This window comes from Leuresthes tenuis, unplaced genomic scaffold (genome assembly GCF_036924035.1).
Source record: "Leuresthes tenuis unplaced genomic scaffold, fLeuTen1.0.hap1 SCAF_40, whole genome shotgun sequence".
Classification (NCBI taxonomy): Eukaryota; Metazoa; Chordata; class Actinopteri; order Atheriniformes; family Atherinopsidae; genus Leuresthes; species Leuresthes tenuis.
In genome coordinates this window covers 301,562-328,153 of record NW_027325394.1, presented here as the reverse complement: position 1 = coordinate 328,153, position 26,592 = coordinate 301,562, and the positions used below count along the sequence as shown (strand labels likewise).

At 41.8% G+C, this 26,592-nt stretch overlaps 2 non-coding genes across 2 annotated transcripts; both read left to right on the top strand.

Moving 5' to 3' along the window:
- The first annotated feature begins 24,039 nt into the window (after window positions 1–24,039).
- On the top strand, window positions 24,040–24,153 carry LOC140285416 (U5 spliceosomal RNA). The gene has a single exon (XR_011910457.1). It is a non-coding gene; the product is annotated as a U5 spliceosomal RNA (small nuclear RNA).
- A 308-nt stretch (window positions 24,154–24,461) lies between these two features.
- LOC140285464 (U2 spliceosomal RNA) lies at window positions 24,462–24,645 on the top strand. Its single transcript, XR_011910500.1, has one exon. It is a non-coding gene; the product is annotated as a U2 spliceosomal RNA (small nuclear RNA).
- The last annotated feature ends 1,947 nt before the right edge of the window (window positions 24,646–26,592 follow it).

The window sequence follows — 26,592 nt, the reverse complement described above, 5'->3', positions numbered from 1 at the left end:
GACATTTAGACCTTCTTGCAGCTGAATACCTCCGCTCCCGCTTTTGATCATACATTGTCAGGCATTCGAACCTTGTCTTACAAACTTTAGTCAAACATTCACACCTTTTTGCAGCCGAACACAGTTTTTTTCAGCCGATTTTGGGCATTCGAACCTTTTCATACCCACTTTTTACCAACTATGGTCGGACATTCAAACCTTCTTGTAGCCGAACACATCCAGTCCTGCTTTTGATGATGTATGTTCAGGCATTCGAACCTTTTCTTACCCGCTTTTTACAAACTATGCTCGGACATTCAAACCTTCTTGTAGCCGAACACATCCACTCCTGCTTTTGATGATTGTATCTTGATTTCACAGGAAGCAATAATACAGGGCTGCTGTATTTTTCCCTGTGTGAAAGGCCTCATTGTATGTATCTCACCAAATGATTCAAATGACTCAAAGAACTTTTTTGCTTTCAAAATTTTTCCTCTAGTGACGCTGACTTAGAGAGGGATGAAGATAATCATATTTAATTGTTCATGTTTTGATTGTTTATCATTGGACCCTTTATCACTATGATGCCTGCATTTTAAACTCACGTTGTGTGCAAATGCAGGCTGATGTTTTACAGATAAAGTTATTATTTTCCTTGTTTCTTTTGGGTTGATTAATATAATGGTATTATTATAATCAAAAGGGAGGAATGTAATGGAAAATAATTCTTATATGCATTGCATTGAGTGTTACTGTGTATAACCTGCAAAACACTGAGCTGCAAGGTACCACCCTGCCCTGTTTTCTTAAATTCCTCTTTACAATGGTGGGCTTGTTATTATGAGATAGCTACACTTTAGGGGGGACAGGGTTAGGCTGGTATTTACGAGTGTGTCTGGGTAACCTCAACTAATGGTTGGGGAGGAAAGTTAGAAGAACAATCAACTATACCCAAAAACAGATGACGTGATGAGTGGGCAATATAACTGTGTGTTTTTGCTTCAGTGGTCAGAGCAACTCTGTATTCTGTACTGTGTTGTTCTCTCTTGCAAGATATTATTATTAAAGCCTCTTATCTCCTCAAAAGAAAATAACTGACTCCCCAAGTGCAAGTGTCAGGACAAATGATCAAACTTCTCCAAGCTTCAGTCTGCAGAGAGGTACAAGACAGGGTTGCCCACTTTCGCCCTCACTTTTTGCTATTTTCATCGAACCTTTAGCAGCTGCTATCAGACAAGATAGAAATATTAAAGGCATCCAACCCCAAAATATTGAGCATAAAATAAGTCTTTATGCTGATGATGTATTACTTTTCCTTCAGAACTCACAAACGTCTCTCACTCACACGATCACACTCATAAATAAATTCTCAGCACTTTCTGACTACTCTATCAATTGGTCTAAGACCACAGTTCTGCCCATTAACTATAGGGACCAGAATATACCTGCGATCACTTTACAGTCAGGAAATATTAGATATTTAGGAATAAACATTTCCTCCAGGCTCTCAGGGCTAACAAAGCTAAATTATGTGCAATTATTAAAGACAGTAGAGGACGATCTCTCTCGTTTGAAGTCCTTACCTATATCACTTATGGGGAGAGTTACAACCATTAAAATGATGATACTACCAAAAGTTAACTATTTGTTCTCAATGATCCCCATAAAACCATCTGCTACTTGGTTTAAGTCACTAGGTTCATGCATCTCCAAATTTCTGTGGAAAAACAAACCACCACGTATTAGTTTAAAAACCCTACAGAAGACCAAGGACAGGGTGGATTAGATTTACCTAATTTTCAGCACTATTCCTTAGCCAATATGTTACAGTATATATCAAAATGGTTTAAACCTAGCCCAATAGATGAACCATGGATAAATATAGAACAAGCATTGTGTGATAATCTGGAAATCTCTGACCTGCCACTTATTAGTCAAAACGTAAAAAATCACAAATGTTTCAAAAGCATTTAACATCAGCACCTCTCTGACAGCCTGGTGGGAATTTCTTAAAATAACATAGTCTTCACTTGTCCCGTGTAAGCTTACACCCATCTGGAACAATCCTGACATCCTGCAAAACAAAAAAATGCTAAACTTTACTCTCTGGAAGATCAAAGGAATCAAACATCTGGAACATATAATCCAAAATGGACATTTTATTTTATTTTATGAGCTCATATCACAACATGAGATAGGCAGCAATAAATTCCTAGAATATCAACAACTTAAGTCTATAATAAAAAAGAAATATATCCTCCACCAACCAGACTTACAACTCCCGATTAGGGTAGTAGAATTTCTAAGCATCTGCACCCCAAAACTACTATCAAAAATATATAAATTATTGTCTAAGATAGATGACACAATGTCTCTACCGTCCTCAAAATGGGAGGCAGATTTATCCATCAGTTCTAGTCATAGCTTCTGGCCACATATATGTTTGAACACCTTCAGAATGACTCGAAATCCTAATTTACAGCTCATACAATACAAAATTCTTCATAGAACACACTATACAGGACAAAGGATGTTCAGGATGGGTTTAACACACTCAAACATCTGCTCACATTGCACAGATAACACACCTGATGATTATGCACACGCTTTGTGGTTTTGTGCGCCTGTCCAGAAGTTCTGGCTTGAAGTCTGTGCGGACCTATCAACATGACTAAAGTGTACCATTCCTGCATGCCCCACACTGTGCATACTGGGTGACTTAGACAACATCAACGTGGAATTTAGCTTAGCACACATGATCCTCACAGTGTTATGTATAGCAAAGAAAACTATTCTCATGAACTGGAAAGCGAAGAACAATCTGTGTATTAACCAGTTTAGAAATTTTCTTTTAGATTATATTAGCATGGAAACAATGTCTGCTTCCTCAAAACATCAATTGGCTGAATTTAATTCTCTCTGGTCCCTTCTGATTAGCTTGATCACATAGTGGTGGTGGTGGGTTGCTGTCCCGTCGCTCTGGGCGGTTGGGTGTGTGCTGGGGGGGGCTGTGTGGCTTCGGGCGTCTGGTGGTCTCTCGGGTCGTGGGGAAATACAGCAGCCCTGTATTATTGCTTCCTGTGAAATCAAGATACAATGTGCACATGCTGGTTACAAATAAGAAAATACAAACAACAAACAGTTTCTTCCATGGTTCACAGCATGTGTATGATCATCTTCATCGCTGGTCTCAGTAAGGATGTTTCAATCTTCGGTGTCAGAGGTTACTAGCACTTAACACACCGGTGGAGTACAGCTTTTACTGCTGACTCTTATCTTTGTCCTTCCGGGCGTGTTGGTTAGGCTGATGTATGTCAGGGTGGAAGTCATCTACTGGTTCTGGTACCTTCTTACAGTGACTGGCATGAATCCAGGTTGCTCTCTCTGCAACTTTAACAGCTGTGTGAGTGACCAGTAGCACCTGGAACGGGCCTTGCCAACGTTTGTGCTTCCAATGTGAAGTTCCTTCACCACCTGTCATCTGGTTGGAGTGGTGTGTTTTCTGTGGCTGGAAGGGCTGCTTTTACTGCCTGTGAAACTTGAGATAGAACAGTGGAAATGTTTCGACAGTAAGAAAACATAGCATCATCACAAACAGTTGTGGAAGGGAGGGGTCTGGTTACAGGTCCCAATCCCAGGTTAGGAGGTCTGCCAAATAAAATTTCAAATGGGCTGAGATTCACTTGAGCTCTGATTCTCATTCTCATGTAGGTAAGCACAATAGGTAATGCTTTTGTCCATGGCAGACCTGTTTCTTCACAACATTTGGCTAACTTGGACTTTAATGTACCATTTTCTCTTTCCACAGCACCTCCACTCTGTGGATGATAAGCACAATGTGTGCGCAAGCTTATTCCCAGGAATTTACCAACCTCAGTCAATGCAGTGTTTACAAAATGTGTGCCATTATCACTGCTGATCTTCTCTGGAATGCCCCATCTAGGAATGATTTCTGTTTAGCAGTGCTTTAGTCACTGCATTACTGTTTGCATGTTTTGCAGGGAAAACTTCAACCCATTTACTAAACACGTCCACTATTACTAGTGCATATTTCTTTCCTTCAGCTGGTGTGAGTTCAACAAAATCCATCATCAAATGTTCAAAAGGTTTCTCTGGTGGAGGGTGTGCAACTTGCGATGTGTGTAATGCCTTTCCTACATTATGTGTGGCACAAACCATACATGACTGACAGTATTTTTGCGCATATGAACTGAACCCTTTTGTGAACCACTGAGCAGTGAGTGCATTCAGCATCCCTCCTTTTGACACATGGTTCAACCCATGTGTCAATTTTGAAAAATGAGGAAAAAAATGTTTAGGTAGACAGGGTTTACCCTCAGGTCCCATCCAAACACCATCCATATGAGTTGCACCCACAGAGGACCAAATGCGTCCAGAGGACCAAATTTCATCTGCAGAGGCAAAAGTTTGCAAAGCATGGAGATCTGTGAGGGAGTCTTCTGCCTGCAAAGAGAGGGAAGCGAAAACAGGAAAAAAATTAGCTGCTTGCTTAGCTGCAGCATCAGCTCTGGCATTGCCACAAGCAACAGGATCGTCTGAGTTAGTGTGAGCCGCACACTTACAGACCGAGATTGCTGTAGGCAAAAGGATCGCATCAAGAAGATCAGAAACCTGCTTGGAGTTCAGAATAGTTTTACCATCTGATTTAAGGAAATGCCTGTGTTTCCACAGCGCACCAAAGTCATGAACAACACCAAAAGCATATCTGGAATCTGTGTAAATAGTGACAGACTTACCAGCTGCCAACTTACAAGCTTCAGTAAGTGCAATAAGCTCAGTAGTTTGAGCGGAGAAATGTTTAGGAAGAGAACCAGACAACAAAGTGTCATGTGAAGAACATACTGCAAACCAAACACAGTTAGTACCTGTGGCTGGATCACGCAAAGCTGATCCATCTACAAAAAGAATCATGTCAGAGTTTGGAAGAGGAGTCTCTAAAAGATCAGGTCGGGGTGTACAAACTTGTTCCAAAACAGCTTCACAGTCATGAGGCTCCCCATCCTCAGGAGTCGGAAGCAAAGTAGCAGGATTCAGAACAGTACAACGTTTAACAGTGACATTTGGCATATCACGGAGCACAGAGGTGTATCTGAGCCAACAAGCAGTTGAAAGATGTGAAGTTTTCTGCTCGAGAAGAATAATGGCAACAGTATGAGGAACCAAAACAGTCAAATTAGCGTAGCCCACAATATCTTGGGAGGCCAGGACAGCTTTCTTTGCAGCTGCAACAGCACGAAGACAACCAGGCAGGCCTGCAGCCACAGAGTCCAGTTTTGCTGAGAAATGAGCCACTGGCCTTTGCCTGCCCCATGTTCCTGCATAAGAACAGATGTCATACAACCATGCTTCTCATCAACTGCCTGTATGAAAGGTTTATGAGGATCTGGAATGCCAAGTGTTGGTGCTGTTTGAAGAGCCAGCTTAAGCTGACTAAAGGCTGATTCAGCCTCAGGAGTCCATGGAACACGATCAGCTGACTGGAGCTGCATGTCAGAACTGCAGCTGCCTTTACCATGGATAAGAGCACCTAAGAGAGCTTCGAGAAAAGAGTAGTTAGGAATAAAGTTCCTGCAGTAAGATGTTATACCTAAGAATGACATAAGCTGTTTTTTAGTAACCGGTTTAGGAATGATCTGAACTGCAGCAACACGTTTAGGAGAAAGTGAGCGCCCATCCTTAGAAATCACATGACCCAAAAAGGTGACTTCGTCCTGTACAAACTGTAACTTAGAAAGGCTGGCTTTATGGCCATAAGAAGGAAGATGTTTCAACAGATTCACTGTCTTTTTCACACTGTTGTTTAGATGGACCACATAAAAGGATGTCATCCACATACTGCAAAAGAGCAGAGCCTGTGGTTGATTGAAGTTAATCCAGACTAGCTTTGAGGGCAGCATTGTAAATAGTGGGACTTTCACAGTACCCCTGGCATAACCGGGTAAAAGTCCAAGATCTCCCTTCAAACTAAAAAGCAAACCAAAATGGGCTATCAGGGTGCACTGGCGACAAGTCAACCACTGAGAAAAACTGTGCATCTGATGTAATTTGAGACAAAATAGTGTGTGGGTTGGGCACAGTAGGAGCATGTGGCTGAACTGCAGCATTCACCGCTTGGAGGTCCTGTACAAAACGCCATTCATCTGGCTGGCCAGCATCTTTAATCTTTTTAACAGGAAACAATGGAGTAAGCACAGGTGAATTTTCAAAAGGAACAATAACGCCTGTTTTCTGAAAAGATTGAAAAACAGGTTTAATCCCTTTAATTGCTTCAGGCTTAAAAGGGTATTGTTTTTTACATGGACAAAAGTCTGATTTAGGGGTGACAATTACTGGTTCACAGCCTTTTATCAACCCCACATCATATTTGCTCTTAGCCCAAAGATCATTGGGCACTTCAGCCAACATGGGTATCGAAGACAAATCTGTTTCAGATAAAAAACATGCTTCAAAATGTGATTCTGTGGTAGGAATTAAGTCCACAGTTCTTTGACAATGCATTGTACTCAAAAATGTTTTTTTGTATGCTGACAATCGTTCAGAAAACATCAAATTTGGATCAGCAGGTGAAACGGTCCACTCCATTTCTTTCTGACATGTAGCAACAAACTCTCCCACACCTTGTCACTGCCAGTGTGTACGTTTGGCCAAGGAAATGTGAGGGTGAGTACCACAAACATTAAAAAAATCGAAGTGCTCTGGAGTGAGCGACACAGCCAATAAAGTAGGCGCACATATTTTTTCACTTCTTCTCATAGTCATTGTCAAGCCCCAAAGAAATGTGTGATGTGCAGTGCAAATCAGTAGGTTGCATGAAATCAGAAAGGGGTGAAACTAACACTTTTGCTTCTTCCACTAGTTGTTGTGAAAAAGGAGAGCTGGGAAGTTTCCACTCATAAGCATATGTAAGTGCCGATGAATCAAACTGCACTGCTGTGAAAACTTTGTCAGGCTGTAACATAACCTTAACACCCTCTGGTGTAGAAGTTAAAATAATGCCTAATTTACACATGAGATCACAGCCCTTCAGGTTAATGGGACACAACTCTGATAACAAAAATGAGTGTTTGAAGGAGAGCTCATCGGGAGTGACAACACGCAATGGGCATTGTCATTTTCTCCTTCACAACCTGGCCTGAGGCAGACATAGAGTAAACGTGGTTTCCACTTAACTTTGGAGGACAATAAAACTCCCCTGACGTCACTACTGATGAACATAAGTTCCCATAATCTGAGAGAAATATCTTTGCTCTAGGACGGAAATAGCATGCAAAACTTTACTACGTGAATCACAGTCGGCAAGCGTTTCTTCACTACACAGAGCAGGAAAAATGTGTGAGTGTGTTTGTGCTATCACCCATTAGTGGAGGCTCGTCCTCTGTTTACACCAACTGCGTAATACATGGTCATGGCTGCCAAATGCAGCTCCTTTTCACACTTGTCCCTTTTGGTTGTCTTACGCGTCTCAACTTGGTTATGAGCATGGCGAGCATATCGGCGAACGTCAGCCAAACGAGGACCCTCACACCATCCCACGTAAATGTTCTTTACTTCAGTGGCGACATCTGGCATGAGGCCTTTAATTATTGCATTGCATGCAATACTCTCCCATGGTCCTGATTCATTACCCAAATCCCTTGGTCTCTGATGACCGCTGTGCTTGCTGACTTCCTCAAGGATGCGGTGTACAAAATCATCAGTCCCTTCACCGGGTTTCTATTTGCAGGTGTAAATGTGGGACATATTGATTTTGGTTGGAAATTGAGTGGTGATGGCTTGACACAGTCTTTGGTTGGCTGCTTCATATTGAGCGTTATCATTATGTCCTCGTTCACTGTTGGTAGGTCGCAAATCCAGTTGTAGCATACTGGCCTCTATTTTGCAGAGGTCGGACGGTTTGAACTTTTTTGCCAATATGCGACGCAATTCAACCCCAGTCGGGCAGAATTGTGCGCAGAAATCTCGCAACTCGTCAGCAAAATGGGGTCCAGAAATCTCTGGATCTGGTAAGCATTGTTATGCTTCCATGATGTCAGTCTCAGTCCAGGGTCGATAAACCAGTAATGGTCCAGTGGGAACTGCAACTTTAACCATAGGCATGGTTTGAATCTGGTTTTGTTTTTTCTCACGTTTAGATCTCTGAAGTCCAGATTGTGGGTAAAGGATTTTTGTCACTTGCGTTAAAAGTTCTTGGGCAGGTACGCTGGAGAACCAAACGTCTTCCTTTTCCTCATCATCAGACCTATGTAGCTGATGTTGTGAGAATGATGGAATTTCTTCCCGAGGGAGGATGGAAGAAGTCCCTTCTTCCCGAGAGCCAGAGGCTTGTGGCAGGGCTGGCTGTTGTTGTTGCAGGCGTTGTGGAGGGCAGGAGTCCAGGTCTGGATCCGGCACAGCTAATACTAAATTATTATCATCATTCCGTCATGGCATTTGTTTAACATTTTCCTTTCTTTCTCTTAATACACTTTATTTTTTCCAAAATTCTATACCTTTCTTACTTCTTATTTAAACTTAATTTTCTTTTTTTTTGCTTCATCTCTTTCTCATATTTGCAAAACTTTTCTTATAATTTTCTTATTTCTAACATACTAAAACAACCTTCTGGTGGAAAACCTCTGGACCATATGTCTTTTTCATTTCATCATGCTTAGGTCCCCCGGTAGGGTCAAAAGTCTGAGACCTACTGTTTCCCATTCTCAGACTTGGAATGGGGAAATATATTCCTTCACTCAAAGGACGTCTCCAATGAGGACCTTAATCTGTACTCACACTTCTTCGGAGTACTTCACACTTCTTCGGACTGCTTCAAAAGTTTCACTTACCCATGAAATCTCTGTCTCACTAATGACACAACCGGGAAACCCTCTTTTATTCAAATAAAAACTAAAAAGCAGTCCTATCGTCTCAGACTATCATGTCTGTTTTATGAATTTAAGGGGCTAAAAAGTTTTGTTCTCGTTTTTCTATGATTAACCGAATGTATGTGAGAGTCCAAACAGACAGAAGGGTTACGGCCGAGCGCTGGACCTTCCTACCAGGCTGGGGTATATGTTCTTGTATGTTGTCTGACTGTTTGATTTGAATGTGTTGTGTAAGTGTCCTGTTGAATGTTACATGTTTGGGCTTTGACACGCTTCACTGTGGTTGTTAACTGTGTGGTGTGTCCTGAAATGTTATATGTTTGGGCTGTGTGACATGCTTAATGCTTTTCAGTAGCAACCCACTTATTCATATATAGCAACTGACAACATAAGAAGTCCGGACATACTTTGATAGTAGTTGTAGAAGTATCCTTATTGATAATAGATAAACTAATTCATAGTGATAGAACAGTAGATGAACAGGTGCCTGCACATGTCTCATGAAAATAAAATGGGTGTATGATTGCTGACGGCAGAGCAATACTGCCAAACTTATGAGTTCTTGTGGCAAACTTGATTCAGTGTCTTGACGTGTATACGCTGTTTCGCTGACTTGTCACAAGAAACAAAGTGTGTTTGATAAGATCCGACCATTTTATTACGGGAGGATCAGTATGTATGGATTCTGATGTGACTGATAAACCCATTCGTATCTTAAGCATAATCTAATACATGAGACAACGCCCTGGCACACAATCAAAAAAAAAAAGAGAGAGAGCGGTTTTGTGTCCCCACAGTCCATAATGTAGAAAAGAGAGAAAAAAGCCTTTCTGATTTGGTGTGTGTGCTCACAGTGCAGAGTGTAGAGAAAAGAGAGAAAAGAAAGCCGTTTTGGTGTCACGGGTGTTGTGACTTACACACACACATTTCTGAATTGAGAAAGGAAATTATTTTAGAGAAAGCACTAGAGTTTAGATCCCACATTTGTTGATAGGCATTCATTTAATTTTTCTTTTAATCAGTTTTAAAGTGAATACTAACTGAGAAATGAAAAAGGTGAAGAGTTTAGAAGCTTGGTTCAAGAGCAAAACTTGGTTTATGATCAGCTGAGTCTCTAAACAGAACAGCAAAGGGCTTCATCGAACATTTAAAAAAGATTCAGATTGTTAGAATATCCAGAATTTATAGGAATGGTGGTGATTACTCTTATTTTCTAGAATGGAAATAACTGCACCATGTCTGTTTTATGAATTTAAGGGGCTAAAAAGTTTTGTTCTCGTTTTTCTATGATTAACCGAATGTATGTGAGAGTCCAAACAGACAGAAGGGTTACGGCCGAGCGCTGGACCTTCCAAAAAAGATGAGACAGGCTGGACCTGTGCCATACTAGTTAAGACCTGCCTGTGGATAACAGGTTCTTTAAACTCTCACACACATAAACTCACACACGTTCGCACACATACACCCATACACACACACATTCTTGAACTTGCTGCAAGATTAAACATTTGCATTAACTGACTCCAGCAACTCTGAGTCTCATTGAGAGACTTTTCACAACAATTGGGTCCTCAAACCAGATCTCAACGTTTTTTCCGCTTTCCAGGGTCGGAGCTGAAACCGTGCACGGGGGAGTCCAGTACTCCTAATGAAAGACCCCCTGCTGAATTGCGGTAATTAGGGGCCAGTGTCCACTGAAAGGGGGAAAAAGGGACGAGATCGTACTTTTGAATCAATGGCCAGAAGCCATTGGCAGTGCAGGCATCAACAATAATGGTGTTATTTCACCCATTAACACTTAAGGTACCTCATGCAGTGGCTGTGATATGGTTACTTAACAAAATATCTTTAGCAGACATCTCTCCTACATAACAGTTCTTCTTTCACAGCCAAACCTTGTTGTCGAGAGATGTGCTACACTTAATCCATCCACACTGCTACCTACCCCACAGATGGAAAGCCTCATGATTGCATGTCAGAAATAACCATCAGTGTTTTACCCAGGCCAGACTTAACTGATATACGTTATGAAAATGCAGAAATAACTATATTTATTCAACAGGTCAAGCAAAAAACCCTGATGGCACAAATGCTACAGGATTTGCAGTAGTAACAGAAACTGAAGTTTTCTTAAAACAACCACTACCAAAAAATTACTCTGTTCAAGCAGTCGAATTGGTAGCTTTAACTGAAGCTTGTAAATTAAATAACAAAAAGGTTGTTAACGTTTACACTGACAGTCAGTATGCCTTCTCAACTGTACATGTGTTAACACAGCATTGGAAAAACAGGTATGTTGACATCCACAGCTAAATGTATAAACTACAAATATTTTAGCATTATTAGATGTTATTCAATTGCCATCTACAATAGACTCGTATGAATGACCGGAAGGAAAACCATACTGCCAAAGAATTTGTTTAAATATGCTGCAGTATTGAGCCACGGACCATGTCATGTCTCAACAGGAGGGATGGAAGCAATAATGAACAAGGTTTTTACAGCATATGGTTTTACTAATTATTGAATTTTTTTTTTTAGAATAAATAAATGAATAAAGTTTTGTCTAGCAGGTCAAATATGTGCAAAATACATTCCACAGGGCAATCTAAGACCAAAACGAAGATAATTCCCTAAGCCAGTGTATCTTTTTCAACATATTTGTTTGTATTTCATTATTTCATTATTGTGTAGATTTCATTGAACTAAATTAATGTTAAGGGAAACGATTCTGCTCAGTGACAACAGAGGTTTTTACCAAATGGTCTGAAATATTTCCATGTGCACAAGCAGATGCACTCTCAGTAGCAAAATCACGCGTAAAATAACTCATTTCTAGATTTGAAATTCCTGAAAAGATCTTCAGTGATAATTTGACACACTTTGTAAACTATGTCATCTCACTGATGGCAAAGAACTTAAAATAGATCTTAGAAACCACTGTGATATAGAAGGTTTCGCTAACACATTGGAATTGTTTTACTATTTACATATGCATGTGCAGTGAAGAATTGCTTGCTGCTGATAAATGCAAAGAAGAACAGCTTACACATAGATGCTCACATATAGGCTGCTGAATGCAATGAAGACCTGCTTATCCAGTAAAGTTCAATGTCAATGTGTAATATTCAATTAGGATTTGCAAAACAGTGAAGTTAAACAATGAATGGGTCCATAGTCGGTATGAGAAGACTACAGGAATATTTACCTGGGTGTACGTTCAAACAGAGATGAGAAAATTGCGATAAATTATTGTTTGTTTGTTTGTTAGTATGTATATGAATGTTATGTGTATAAACTGTGTTGAGTTGTAGTTACTCAGTAGTGTCTCAGTGAAACAACCGACGGGGGAAGCCTTGCGGTGACAACAAAAGCAGTGTTTTACTGATCAGTCAAGTTGCTCCAGTGTACTCCATACAAACTGGTTGGCTACTGAAGGGATAGAAAATGGGGAATACTTGTTTTAAAGCAAACAAGGAATTAGATGGGAAAAATACATGTTTTAACGGGACCCAGACAATATTAAATACTCAGACAGATGGGAGAAGAAGTGTAGTTTTGTAGGAAATCACAAAATTATTACATAAAATTAGTGAAATCAATTGAAGAATGCCTTTTTGAAGAGCTGTTTACCACAGATGAGCAGCTTTGCGACCAAGCACATTGTAGATCGCTTTACTGCCAAAATGATCTGGTTTAATGGATTGGTTTAGACATGCATAACAGCATTTTAAGAACAAAGAGAGAAACAAAAAGGGACAACGCTTCATGGTGGAAGGTGATGTATAAATAACTGTGTATATGATGAAGGAGAGACCATTTGAGCAGCACAGCCATTTCGCAGCACAGGGACAGCAGTCCAAGTTAAAGGATCTCCCACGTGGTATCACCTGTCACACTGTGTCAAGGCATCAAAAGAAGAAAAAATCACCAAACTCAAGGACAAAGAGACGAAGACTCCGGTGAACGAAGAGAGAGGACTTACAAACCAGAAATACAAAAGGATGCTCAATATCAAGATCCAGAAGAAGAGGCTAACAATGCCACGAACACTTACGATGCTGGGAATGATGCCAGCAATGAACAGAGAAGAAGATTCAGTGTCATCAATCTGCAACACGTGCCTCTAATGAGGGGGTGAATATAGAATCCTCAACGATTACAACGTCTCTGGGAACTGTGACAACAACAAGGTTTAAACCATTTTGATATATATTGTAACCTATTGGCTAAGGAATAGTGCTGAAAATTAGGTAAATCTAATCCACCACTGTCCTTGGTCTTCTGTAGGGTTTTTAAACTAATACGTGGTGGTTTGTTTTTCCACAGAAATTTGGAGATGCATGAATCTAGTGACTTAAACCAAGTAGCAAATGGTTTTATGGGGATCATTGAGAACAAATAGTTAACTTTTGGTAGTATCATCATTTTAATGGTTGTAACTCTCCCCATAAGTGATATAGGTAAGGACTTCCAACGAGAGAGATCGTCCTCTACTCTCTTTAATAATTGCACATAATTTAGCTTTGTTAGCTCTGAGAGCCTGGAGGAAATGTTTATGCCTAAATATCTAATATTTCCTGACTGTAAAGTGATCGCAGGTATATTCTGGACCCTACAGTTAATGGGCAGAACTGTGGTCTTAGACCATTTGATAGAGTAGTCAGAAAGTGCCGAGAATTTATTTATGAGTGTGATCGTGTGAGTGAGAGACGTCTCTGAGTTCTGAAGGAAAAATAATACATCATCAGCATAAAGACTTATTTTATGCTCAATATTTTGGGGTTGGATGCCTTTAATATTTCTATCTTGTCTGATAGCAGCTGCTAAAGGTTTGATGAAAATAGCAAAAAGTGAGGGAGAAAGTGAGCAACCCTGTCTTGTACCTCTCTGCAGACTGAAGCTTGGAGAAGTTTGATCATTTGTCCTGACACTTGCATTTGGGGAGCTATATAATATCCTTATCCAGTTGATGAAGTGTGACCCAAACCCAAATTTGTTTTATGCTGCGAATAAAAATTTCCAGTTCCCTCCATTAAATGCTTTTTCTGCATCTAGAGAGTCGATTGTGGTTTCCAAGTTGTTGATGGTAGAATAGTCTATGAGATTAACGATGCGGTTTGTGAACGAACTGTTGTGCCTACTGCTCTTCAGCCTTTCAAATGAAACGTAGAATTTAAAACGTGACAAATGAACGAAGACCCAAGGAGTTGAGTCGTAAACTAATCAATACTGTTTCCTGTGCGAGGACCCGTCAGTCGAGGAGTTGAGTCATGAACGAATCAATACTGTTTCCTGTCCTGCTGACTGAGCTTATGAAGCTGCCGCCTGCCATGTGGTGAGGAAGGGTACTGCATGAAAATGAACGAATCACTCACTGAGACAACTCGTTACTCCCGAGTCATATAAAAAATTTGTTCATATCGAACGAATCGCTCACGAACGACACTTCACTATCTATTTGACGAGTTATGCATGAATTCGGATTTTGCAATAAAATTAATTCCTTCTCTCAAACCAAGTTCAAACTGCTTTGTCCTTCATATTTATCTATTTCTAATCTAGTTTCAACAATAAACAACCCCACATCATATTTGCTCTTCGCCCAAAGATCATTGGGCACTTCAGCCAACATGGGTATCGAAGACAAATCTTTTTCAGATTAAAAACATGCTTCAAAATGTGATTCTGTGGTAGGAATTAATTCCACAGTTCTTTGACAATGCATTGTACTCAAAAATGTTTTTTTGTATGCTGACAATCGTTCAGAAAACATCAAATTTGGATCAGCAGGTGAAACGGTCCAATCCGTTTCTTTCTGACATGTAGCAACAAACTCTCCCACACCTTGTCAATGCCAGTGTGTAGGTTTGGCCAAGGAAATGTGAGGGCGAGTACCACAAACATTAAAAAAATCGAATTGCTCTGGAGTGAGCGACACAGCCAATAAAGTAGGCGCACATATTTTTTCACTTCTTCTCATAGTCATTGTCAGGCCCCAAAGAAATGTGTGATGTTCAGTGCAAATCAGCAGGTTGCATGAAATCAGAAAGGGGTGAAACTAACGCTTTTGCTTCTTCCACTAGTTGTTGTGAAAAAGGAGAGCTGGGAAGTTTCCACTCATAAGCATATGTAAGTGCAGATGAATCAAACTGCACTGCTGTAAAAACTTTGTCAGGCTGTAACATAACGTTAACACCCTCTGGTGTAGAAGTTAAAATAATGCCTAATTTACACATTAGATCACAGCCCATCAGGTTAATGGGACACAACTCTGATAACAAAAATGAGTGTTTGAAGGAGAGCCCATCGGGAGTGACACACGCAATGGGCGATGTCATTTTCTCCTTCACAACCTGGCCTGATGCAGACATAGAGTAAACGTGGTTTCCACTTAACTTTGGAGGACAATCAACCTCCCCTGACGTCACTACTGATGAACATAAGTTCCTATATTCTGAGAGAAATATCTTTGCTCTAGGACGGAACTAGCATGCAAAACTTTACTACGTGAATCACAGTCGGCAAGCGTTTCTTCACTACACAGAGCAGGAAAAATGTGTGAGTGTGTTTGTGCTATCACCCATTAGTGGAGGCTCCGCTGCCGCGTGACGTCCAGAACCTGCCTCCCACCCTCAGTCAGCCTTTTGCCCAATTTCATCACTTTTCAGCTGTGGACACAGCCACAGTAAAAACAAATATTCGGATCATAGCTCTGGCGTGGCCCATTTCGACCTCCTCTCCCACACGTCCACGTCTTCAACTTCGGCCTCGTCCTCTGTTTACACCAACTGGCTGCCAAATGCAGCTCCTTTTCACACTTGTCCCTTTTGGTTGTCTTACGCGTCTCAACTTGGTTATGAGCATGGCGAGCATATCGGCGAACGTCAGCCAAAAGAGGACCCTCACACCATCCCACGTAAATGTTCTTTACTTCAGTGGCGACATCTGGCATGAGGCCTTTAATTATTGCATTGCATGCAATACTCTCCCATGGTCCTGATTCATTACCCAAATCCCTTGGTCTCTGATGACCGCTGTGCTTGCTGACTTCCTCAAGGATGCGGTGTACAAAATCATCAGTCCCTTCACCGGGTTTCTGTTTGCAGGTGTAATTGTGGGACATATTGATTTTGTTTGGAAATTGAGTGGTGATGGCTTGACACAGTCTTTGGATGGCTGCTTCATATTGAGCGTTATCATTATGTCCTCGTTCACTGTTGGTAGGTCGCAAATCCAGTTGTAGCATACTGGCCTCTATTTTGCAGAGGTCGGTCAGTTTGAACTTTTTTGCCAATATGCGACGCAATTCAACCCCGGTCGGGCAGAATTGTGCGCAGAAATCTCGCAACTCGTCAGCAAAATGGGGTCCAGAAATCTCTGGATCTGGTAAGCATTGTTATGCTTCCATGATGTCAGTCTCAGTCCAGGGTCGATAAACCAGTAATGGTCCAGTGGGAACTGCAACTTTAACCATAGGCATGGTTTGAATCTGGTTTTGTTTTTTCTCACGTTTAGATCTCTGAAGTCCAGATTGTGGGTAAAGGATTTTTGTCACTTGCGTTAAAAGTTCTTGGGCAGGTACGCTGGAGAACCAAACGTCTTCCTTTTCCTCATCATCAGACCTATGTAACTGATGTTGTGAGAATGATGGAATTTCTTCCCGAGGGAGGATGGAAGAAGTCCCTTCTTCCCGAGAGCCAGAGGCTTGTGGCAGGGCTGGCTGTTGTTGTTGCAGGCGTCGTGGAGGGCAGGAGTCCAGGTCTGGATCCGGCACAGCGAGAGCGCTCAGGGTGGGGTAAAGAGGTGCAGAAGGAGAAAAAGTGTTATCAGTGGAATATGGTGGTGGTTTAAAAGAAGATTCAGTCTTAATCAGAGCTGAATTATGTTTTCGTCCACATACTAAATTATTATCATCATTCCGTCATGACATTTGTTTAACATTTTCCTTTCTTTCTCTTAATACACTTTATTTTTTCCAACATTCTATACCTTTCTTACTTCTTATTTAAACTTAATTTTCTTTTTTTTGCTTCATCTCTTTCTCATATTTGCAAAACTTTTCTTCTAATTTTCTTATTTCTAACATACTAAAAGAACCTTCAGGTGGAAAACCTCTGGACCATATTTCTTTTTCATTTCAACATGCTTAGGTCCCCCGGTAGGGTCAAAAGTCTGAGACCTACTGTTTCCCATTCTCAGACTTGGAATGGGGAAATATATTCCTTCACTCAAAGGACGTCTCCAATGAGGACCTTTAATCTGTACTCACACTTCTTCGGAGTACTTCACACTTCTTCGGACTGCTTCAAAAGTTTCACTTACCCATGAAATCTCTGTCTCACTAATGACACAACCGGGAAACCCTCTTTTATTCAAATAAAAACTAAAAAGCAGTCCTATCGTCTCAGACTATCATATTTCAAAAATGATCCCAGCGCTGGTATTCAGGAAAAGGACCTGCCAGTCCTCTCTCTCAGAAAAGGCCTTGGAGGTATGAGGCTGGAACAGCTACTTCAGTCCAGGCTGGCCATGCACTGCGGTCCGGTCCAGAGACACCAGTCGAGGGATCCTGTTCGTGACGCCAAAATTGTGGACATTGAAGGGCATGTTGAAGGTGTGAATGTCCGACCATAGTTGGTAAAAAGCGGGTAAGAAAAGGTTAAAATACCCGACTCTACACAATCAATAGCGGGAGCGGAGTTGTTCGGCTAAAAGAAGGTGTGAAAGTCCGACCATGGTTTGTAAAAAGCGGGTAAGAAAAGGTTCGAATGCCAAAATATACACCATCAAAAGCGGAAGCCGAGGTGTTCGGCTGAAAGTAGGTGTGAATGTCAGATCATAATATGCAAAAAGCTGATGAGAAAGGTGTGAATGACCAACAAAAGTTGCTGAAAAATGTGATTCTGTGGTAGGAATTAATTCCACAGTTCTTTGACAATGCATTGTACTCAAAAATGTTTTTTTGTATGCTGACAATCGTTCAGAAAACATCAAATTTGGATCAGCAGGTGAAACGGTCCAATCCGTTTCTTTCTGACATGTAGCAACAAACTCTCCCACACCTTGTCAATGCCAGTGTGTAGGTTTGGCCAAGGAAATGTGAGGGCGAGTACCACAAACATTAAAAAAATCGAATTGCTCTGGAGTGAGCGACACAGCCAATAAAGTAGGCGCACATATTTTTTCACTTCTTCTCATAGTCATTGTCAGGCCCCAAAGAAATGTGTGATGTTCAGTGCAAATCAGCAGGTTGCATGAAATCAGAAAGGGGTGAAACTAACGCTTTTGCTTCTTCCACTAGTTGTTGTGAAAAAGGAGAGCTGGGAAGTTTCCACTCATAAGCATATGTAAGTGCAGATGAATCAAACTGCACTGCTGTAAAAACTTTGTCAGGCTGTAACATAACGTTAACACCCTCTGGTGTAGAAGTTAAAATAATGCCTAATTTACACATGAGATCACAGCCCATCAGGTTAATGGGACACAACTCTGATAACAAAAACGAGTGTTTGAAGGAGAGCCCATCGGGAGTGACACACGCAATGGGCGATGTCATTTTCTCCTTCACAACCTGGCCTGATGCAGACATAGAGTAAACGTGGTTTCCACTTAACTTTGGAGGACAATCAACCTCCCCTGACGTCACTACTGATGAACATAAGTTCCTATATTCTGAGAGAAATATCTTTGCTCTAGGACGGAACTAGCATGCAAAACTTTACTACGTGAATCACAGTCGGCAAGCGTTTCTTCACTACACAGAGCAGGAAAAATGTGTGAGTGTGTTTGTGCTATCACCCATTAGTGGAGGCTCCGCTGCCGCGTGACGTCCAGAACCTGCCTCCCACCCTCAGTCAGCCTTTTGCCCAATTTCATCACTTTTCAGCTGTGGACACAGCCACAGTAAAAACAAATATTCGGATCATAGCTCTGGCGTGGCCCATTTCGACCTCCTCTCCCACACGTCCACGTCTTCAACTTCGGCCTCGTCCTCTGTTTACACCAACTGGCTGCCAAATGCAGCTCCTTTTCACACTTGTCCCTTTTGGTTGTCTTACGCGTCTCAACTTGGTTATGAGCATGGCGAGCATATCGGCGAACGTCAGCCAAAAGAGGACCCTCACACCATCCCACGTAAATGTTCTTTACTTCAGTGGCGACATCTGGCATGAGGCCTTTAATTATTGCATTGCATGCAATACTCTCCCATGGTCCTGATTCATTACCCAAATCCCTTGGTCTCTGATGACCGCTGTGCTTGCTGACTTCCTCAAGGATGCGGTGTACAAAATCATCAGTCCCTTCACCGGGTTTCTGTTTGCAGGTGTAATTGTGGGACATATTGATTTTGTTTGGAAATTGAGTGGTGATGGCTTGACACAGTCTTTGGATGGCTGCTTCATATTGAGCGTTATCATTATGTCCTCGTTCACTGTTGGTAGGTCGCAAATCCAGTTGTAGCATACTGGCCTCTATTTTGCAGAGGTCGGTCAGTTTGAACTTTTTTGCCAATATGCGACGCAATTCAACCCCGGTCGGGCAGAATTGTGCGCAGAAATCTCGCAACTCGTCAGCAAAATGGGGTCCAGAAATCTCTGGATCTGGTAAGCATTGTTATGCTTCCATGATGTCAGTCTCAGTCCAGGGTCGATAAACCAGTAATGGTCCAGTGGGAACTGCAACTTTAACCATAGGCATGGTTTGAATCTGGTTTTGTTTTTTCTCACGTTTAGATCTCTGAAGTCCAGATTGTGGGTAAAGGATTTTTGTCACTTGCGTTAAAAGTTCTTGGGCAGGTACGCTGGAGAACCAAACGTCTTCCTTTTCCTCATCATCAGACCTATGTAACTGATGTTGTGAGAATGATGGAATTTCTTCCCGAGGGAGGATGGAAGAAGTCCCTTCTTCCCGAGAGCCAGAGGCTTGTGGCAGGGCTGGCTGTTGTTGTTGCAGGCGTCGTGGAGGGCAGGAGTCCAGGTCTGGATCCGGCACAGCGAGAGCGCTCAGGGTGGGGTAAAGAGGTGCAGAAGGAGAAAAAGTGTTATCAGTGGAATATGGTGGTGGTTTAAAAGAAGATTCAGTCTTAATCAGAGCTGAATTATGTTTTCGTCCACATACTAAATTATTATCATCATTCCGTCATGACATTTGTTTAACATTTTCCTTTCTTTCTCTTAATACACTTTATTTTTTCCAACATTCTATACCTTTCTTACTTCTTATTTAAACTTAATTTTCTTTTTTTTGCTTCATCTCTTTCTCATATTTGCAAAACTTTTCTTCTAATTTTCTTATTTCTAACATACTAAAAGAACCTTCAGGTGGAAAACCTCTGGACCATATTTCTTTTTCATTTCAACATGCTTAGGTCCCCCGGTAGGGTCAAAAGTCTGAGACCTACTGTTTCCCATTCTCAGACTTGGAATGGGGAAATATATTCCTTCACTCAAAGGACGTCTCCAATGAGGACCTTTAATCTGTACTCACACTTCTTCGGAGTACTTCACACTTCTTCGGACTGCTTCAAAAGTTTCACTTACCCATGAAATCTCTGTCTCACTAATGACACAACCGGGAAACCCTCTTTTATTCAAATAAAAACTAAAAAGCAGTCCTATCGTCTCAGACTATCATATTTAAAAAATGATCCCAGCGCTGGTATTCAGGAAAAGGACCTGCCAGTCCTCTCTCTCAGAAAAGGCCTTGGAGGTATGAGGCTGGAACAGCTACTTCAGTCCAGGCTGGCCATGCACTGCGGTCCGGTCCAGAGACACCAGTCGAGGGATCCTGTTCGTGACGCCAAAATTGTGGACATTGAAAGGCATGTTGAAGGTGTGAATGTCCGACCATAGTTGGTAAAAAGCGGGTAAGAAAAGGTTAAAATACCCGACTCTACACAATCAATAGCGGGAGCGGAGTTGTTCGGCTAAAAGAAGGTGTGAAAGTCCGACCATGGTTTGTAAAAAGCGGGTAAGAAAAGGTTCGAATGCCAAAATATACACCATCAAAAGCGGAAGCCGAGGTGTTCGGCTGAAAGTAGGTGTGAATGTCAGATCATAATATGCAAAAAGCTGATGAGAAAGGTGTGAATGACCAACAAAAGTTGCTGAAAAATGTGATTCTGTGGTAGGAATTAATTCCACAGTTCTTTGACAATGCATTGTACTCAAAAATGTTTTTTTGTATGCTGACAATCGTTCAGAAAACATCAAATTTGGATCAGCAGGTGAAACGGTCCAATCTGTTTCTTTCTGACATGTAGCAACAAACTCTCCCACACCTTGTCAATGCCAGTGTGTAGGTTTGGCCAAGGAAATGTGAGGGCGAGCACCACAAACATTAAAAAAATCGAATTGCTCTGGAGTGAGCGACACAGCCAATAAAGTAGGCGCACATATTTTTTCACTACTGTTTCCCATTCTCAGACTTGGAATGGGGAAATATATACCTTCACTCAAAGGACGTCTCCAATGACGGTGTGAATGACCGACAATAATTGCTGAAAAATGTGTTAGAAAAGGTAAGAATGCCAGACCATTCATCATCAAAAGCGGGAGTAGAGGTGTTCCGCTGTAAGATGGTGCGAATGTCGGACCATAGTTGGTAAAAAGCGGGTAAAAAAAGGTTCGAATGCCCGAATATATACCATCAAAAGCGGAAGCGGAGGTGTTCGGCTGCAAGAAGGTGTGAACGTCCGACCAAAGTTTGTAAAAAGCAGGTAAGAAAAGGTGCGAATGCCCGAACATACACCATCAAAAGAGGGAGCGGAGGTGTTCCGCTGTAAGATGGTGCGAATGTCCGACCATAGTTGGTAAAAAGCGGGTAAGAAAAGGTTCGAATGCCCGAATATATACCATCAAAAGCGGAAGCGGAGGTGTTCGGCTGCAAGAAGGTGTGAATGTCCGACCAAAGTTTGTAAAAAGCAGTTAAGAAAAGGTTCGAATATCCAACCAAACAATCAAAAGTGGGAGCAGAGCTGTTCGACTGCAAGTAGGTGTGAATGTCCACCCATAATTCCTGAAAAATGGGTAAGAAAAGGTGCGAATGCCCAACCATACATCATCAAAAGAAGAAGTGGATGTGTTCTGCTACAAGAAGGTTTGAATGTCCGACCATAGTTTGTAAAAAGTGGGTAAGAAAAAGTTCGAATGCCCGAACATACACCATCAAAAGAGGGAGCGGAGGTGTTCCGCTGTAAGACGGTGTGAATGTCCGACCATAATTGGTAAAAAGCGGGTAAGAAAAGGTTAAAATACCCGACTGTACACAATCAATAGCGGGAGCGGAGTTGTTCGGCTACAAGAAGGTGTGAAAGTCCGACCATGGTTTGTAAAACGCGGGTAAGACAAGGTGCGAATGCCCGACAATGTATGATCAAAAGAGGGAGCGGAGGTGTTCGGCTGCAAGGTCTGAATTTCCAACAATAATTTGTAAACACCGTTGAAGAAAAGCCTCGAAAGCCCGACTATACACCATCAAAAGCGGGAGCAGAGGTGTTCAGCTGCAAGAAGGTCTGACTGTCCACCAATAATTACTGAAAAATGGGTAAGAAAAGGTGTGAATGCCCAACTATACATCATAAAAAGCAGAAGTGGATGTGTCGGCCACAAGAAGGTTTGAATGTCCGACCATAGTTTGTAAAAGGCGGGTAAGAAAAGGTTTGAATGCCCGAACATACACAATCAAAAGAGGGAGCGGAGGTGTTTCGCTGCAAGAAGGTGTGAATGTCCGAGCATAGTTTGTAAAAAGTCGGTAAGAAAAGGTTCGAATGCCAGAACATACATCATTAAAAGAGGGAGCGGAGGTGTTCCGCTGTAAGAAGGTGTGAATGTCCGACCATAGTTGGTAAAAAGCGGGTAAGAAAAGGTTAAAATACCCGACTCTACACAATCAATAGCGGGAGCGGAGTTATTCGGCTAAAAGAAGGTGTGAAAGTCCGACCATGGTTTGTAAAAAGCGGGTAAAAAAAGGTTCGATTGCCAAAATATACACCATCAAAAGCGGAAGCCGAGGTGTTCGGCTGCAAGTAGGTGTGAATGTCAGATCATAATTTGCAAAAAGCTGATGAGAAAGGTGTGAATGACCGACAATAATTGCTGAAAAATGTGTTAGAAAAGGTAAGAATGCCGGACCATTCATCATCAAAAGCGGGAGAAGAGGTGTTCGGCTGCAAGAAGCTGTGAATGTCCAGCCATAATTACCTAAAAACGGGTAAGAAAAGGTAGTATTGCCAGACCATAAATGATCAAAACAGGGAGCGGAGGTGTTCCGCTGAAAGAAGGTGTGAATGTCCGACCATAATTGGTAAAAAGCGGGTAAGAAAATGTTAAAATACCCGACTGTACACAATCAATAGCGGGAGCGGAGTTGTTTGGCTACTAAAAGGTGTGAAAGTCCGACCATGGTTTGTAAAAAGCGGGTAAGAAAAGGTTCGAATGCCAAAATATACACCATCAAAATAGGGAGCGGAGGTGTTCAGCTGCAAGAAGGTCTGAATGTCCATCAATAATTGCGAGAAAACATGAAAAAAAATTTTCGAATATCCAACCGCACATGATCATAAGTGGGAGAGGAGGTGTTCAGCTGCAAGAAGGTTTGAATGTCCGACCATAGTTTGTAAAAAGCGGGTAAGAAAAGGTTGAAATGCCCGAACATACACCATCAAAAGAGGCAGCGGAGGTGTTCCGCCATAAGAAGGTGTGAATGTCCGACCGTAGTTGGTAAAAAGTGGGTAAGAAAAGGTTAAAAAACCCGACTGTACACAATCAATAGCGGGAGCGGAGTTGTTCGGCTACAAGAAGGTGTGAAAGTCCGACCATGGTTTGTAAAACGCGGGTAAGACAAGGTGCGAATGCCCCACAATGTATGATCAAAAGAGGGAGCGGAGATTTTAGGCTGCAAGGTCTGAATTTCCAACCATAATTTGTAAACACCGTTGAAGAAAAGCCTCCAAAGCCCGACTATACACCATCAAAAGCGGGAGCGGAGGTATTCAGCTGCAAGAAGGTCTGAATGTCCACCAATAATTACTGAAAAATGGGTAAGAAAAGGTATGAATGCCCAACTATACATCATCAAAAGCAGAAGTGGATGTGTTCGGCCAAGCAAAGCTCACCATGGGGAAGGTGGCTAAACCAACTAGCCTGATGCCCTGCTCCCGCAGTGACGGATAATCGTACTCTGGTTTCTCTTCATAACATACAAGTCTTTCGCCTTTTACTAAAGACTTCCGTGGAGAGCAGCACTAATGAGTTGTTTCTATTATTGGCAGGCTTTACCTTTGCGGGTGAAGCCCTTTCTGTCTGTGCAAAAGAAATCTTGCTACTTTGCAGAGTGACTTCTCTGAGTAGAGTCGCCTTACTTGTTGCGACTGTGCCGATGTTCGAAGCTGGAGTGCAAAGTTGTTGCTTGAATGGTGCTTGCTGGAGCATGCGGGAGTGCAAAGTTATACCATTTAAAAGGGCTGAAGAGTGCTCAGTGCAGCGGGTGGGCGGAGGTGCAACGTGACACTCTGGCCACCTATGGCCATAAAAAGAACACTGCTACAAGTGCGCATTGTGCCAGCAAGGGCCCTCGGACCTGAAACAGTGGACAGTTATCGCTTCTCGGCCTTTTGGCTAAGATCAAGTGTAGTATCTGTTCTTATCAGTTTAATATGTCCTCTATACGAGGACAACATATTAAATGGATTTTTAAGAATAGGAGTTGAAAAAGAAGCTTGCTCCGTTAACTCCAAGCCTCGACCCGGTACTGCAGTGCCGCTGGGAACGGTGCGCTCTCCTCTGCTCTTGTGAAAAAGCAAACAGCGGTGCAGGATGGAAGTTTCAGGGAGCCCAAGATGAAACTTTCTTTTAATCTGCTGAGAAAAGAGAGTGAATGCGAAGTGGACTTTAACACGGCTCTGGGAGCGAGCCGAGTGCGGGCTAACCGGGAGAATTGCTTGAAAGAAACGCGACACCGAATGAGTGGTCAGAACAAAGCCTCAATACGGTGTTCCCGTGGTGTTTGTGGCTGCCTTGTCTTTTGCACAGAGTAAAAGACAAGGCAGCCATCGAATAGATTGTTTCTACTTGGTCAGCCGAGGAGCAGGGGGGGGGGGGGCAAGCGTCTCAACCAAGCAAAGCTCACCAAGTAGGAACAATCGGGCCCTTTTCGATGGCTGCAACACCTGAAAGAGATATTGATGCGAGACCCGATCAAATGCTTTTTCAAAGTCTAAATTTAAGATGACAAGCCGGGTGTTTCTGTCTCTAGCGTAATCAATGATGTCTCGAATCAGTACGAGGCTGTCGGTGAGTTGTCTCCCTGAGATGGCACAAGCTTGGTCTGGGTGAATTACCTGTAAAAAAGTTTACAGTCAAAGTTTAAAAGTGTGATGGGCCTCCAATTCTTTAGGTCAGTCTTATCATTTTTTTTATAAAGTAGAGTCACTATTCCCACTCTAAAACTGTCAGGCAGTCGGTCGAGTTTTTCAAAATCTTTAAAAACATCTAAAATGTCTGATGATAAAAGGTCCCAATAGGTCAGATAGAATTCTGCAGGAAGCCCGTCTAAACCCGGAGCTCGACTTCTCTTAAAACCTGTTAGGCATTTTTTTAACTCTAAAGCAGTAAAATTCTGTGTCAAGTGTGCATTCTCTTTTACGGTTTTGTCAACGAATTTTAAGATTTCTGCCGATGTTTCCAAGTGCACTGGTTTCTCTTTGTACATGTTACTATAAAAGGTATGTACAGTTTCAATCATCTCTTGTGTGGATTTTGTTAAAAACCCATCTTCTCTTTTTAGATTTTGATTACACTCCTTTTTATTTATAACTTTCTTTCTTTTTCACCTTCCTCAATTTCCTGCTCCCTGCTTCTTACAAAAATTCCTTTACTCTTTATTTCTGCTAAAACTGACATTTCCTTTTTGACATCTTTGATTTCTTCTTTAAAGTCTATGCCACACTGATTTAGTTTAAAGTAGCGCTGTAAGCGTTTATGTAGTCCCATCATACATCTATTCTCTTTCCTTTTTTTACGTTTACCTTGCTGTTTAAAAAAAGTCTGGGTCGTTTCCTTCACCATTTCCCACCATTGTGCATGTGTTTCGTAGAGGTCTTGAAGGGTCTGCCACTCTTTATAACATTCCCTGTACTGACTGACTATGATTTCATCCTCCAACAGGGAACAGTTGAGTTTCCACAGACCACTTCCTACCGTCACACCAGAAGGGGGTGAAAGGGTGCAGGAGAGCATAAGGTGGTCTGAAAAGAAAACAGGGGTTAATCTAACATCAGTGGGTGGGCAATCTCTAGTAAAGAAATAATCAACGCGAGAGGCTCTGGTGCCATCATGACTAAACCAGGTGAAGCCCTCCTCTCTGGGATGCATGGTTTTAAAACAGTCAGTAAGCTTAAAATCCCTGCATATGCCCTGAAGTAAAATCGAAGTCTTATCCACTTTAAAATCTACCCCTGCTCTTTTTCTATCTTTCCTGCTCAAGATACAGTTAAAATCCCCTCCTACAACTAAAGGTACTTGCCCTAGCATGTAAAGCTGTATATCTTCTAAAAGGTCATACCTTTCATTTTTTCCATTGAAACCATAAATATTTAAGAGGTTAAAGTCTTGCCCCATAAAATTCAAGTGTGCTAAAAGTGCCCGTCCGTCTCTCACCACTGTGCTACCTTTCACCAGAACATGCGGATTTTTAATTAGAATGGCCACACCATCATTTTTATTTTGAT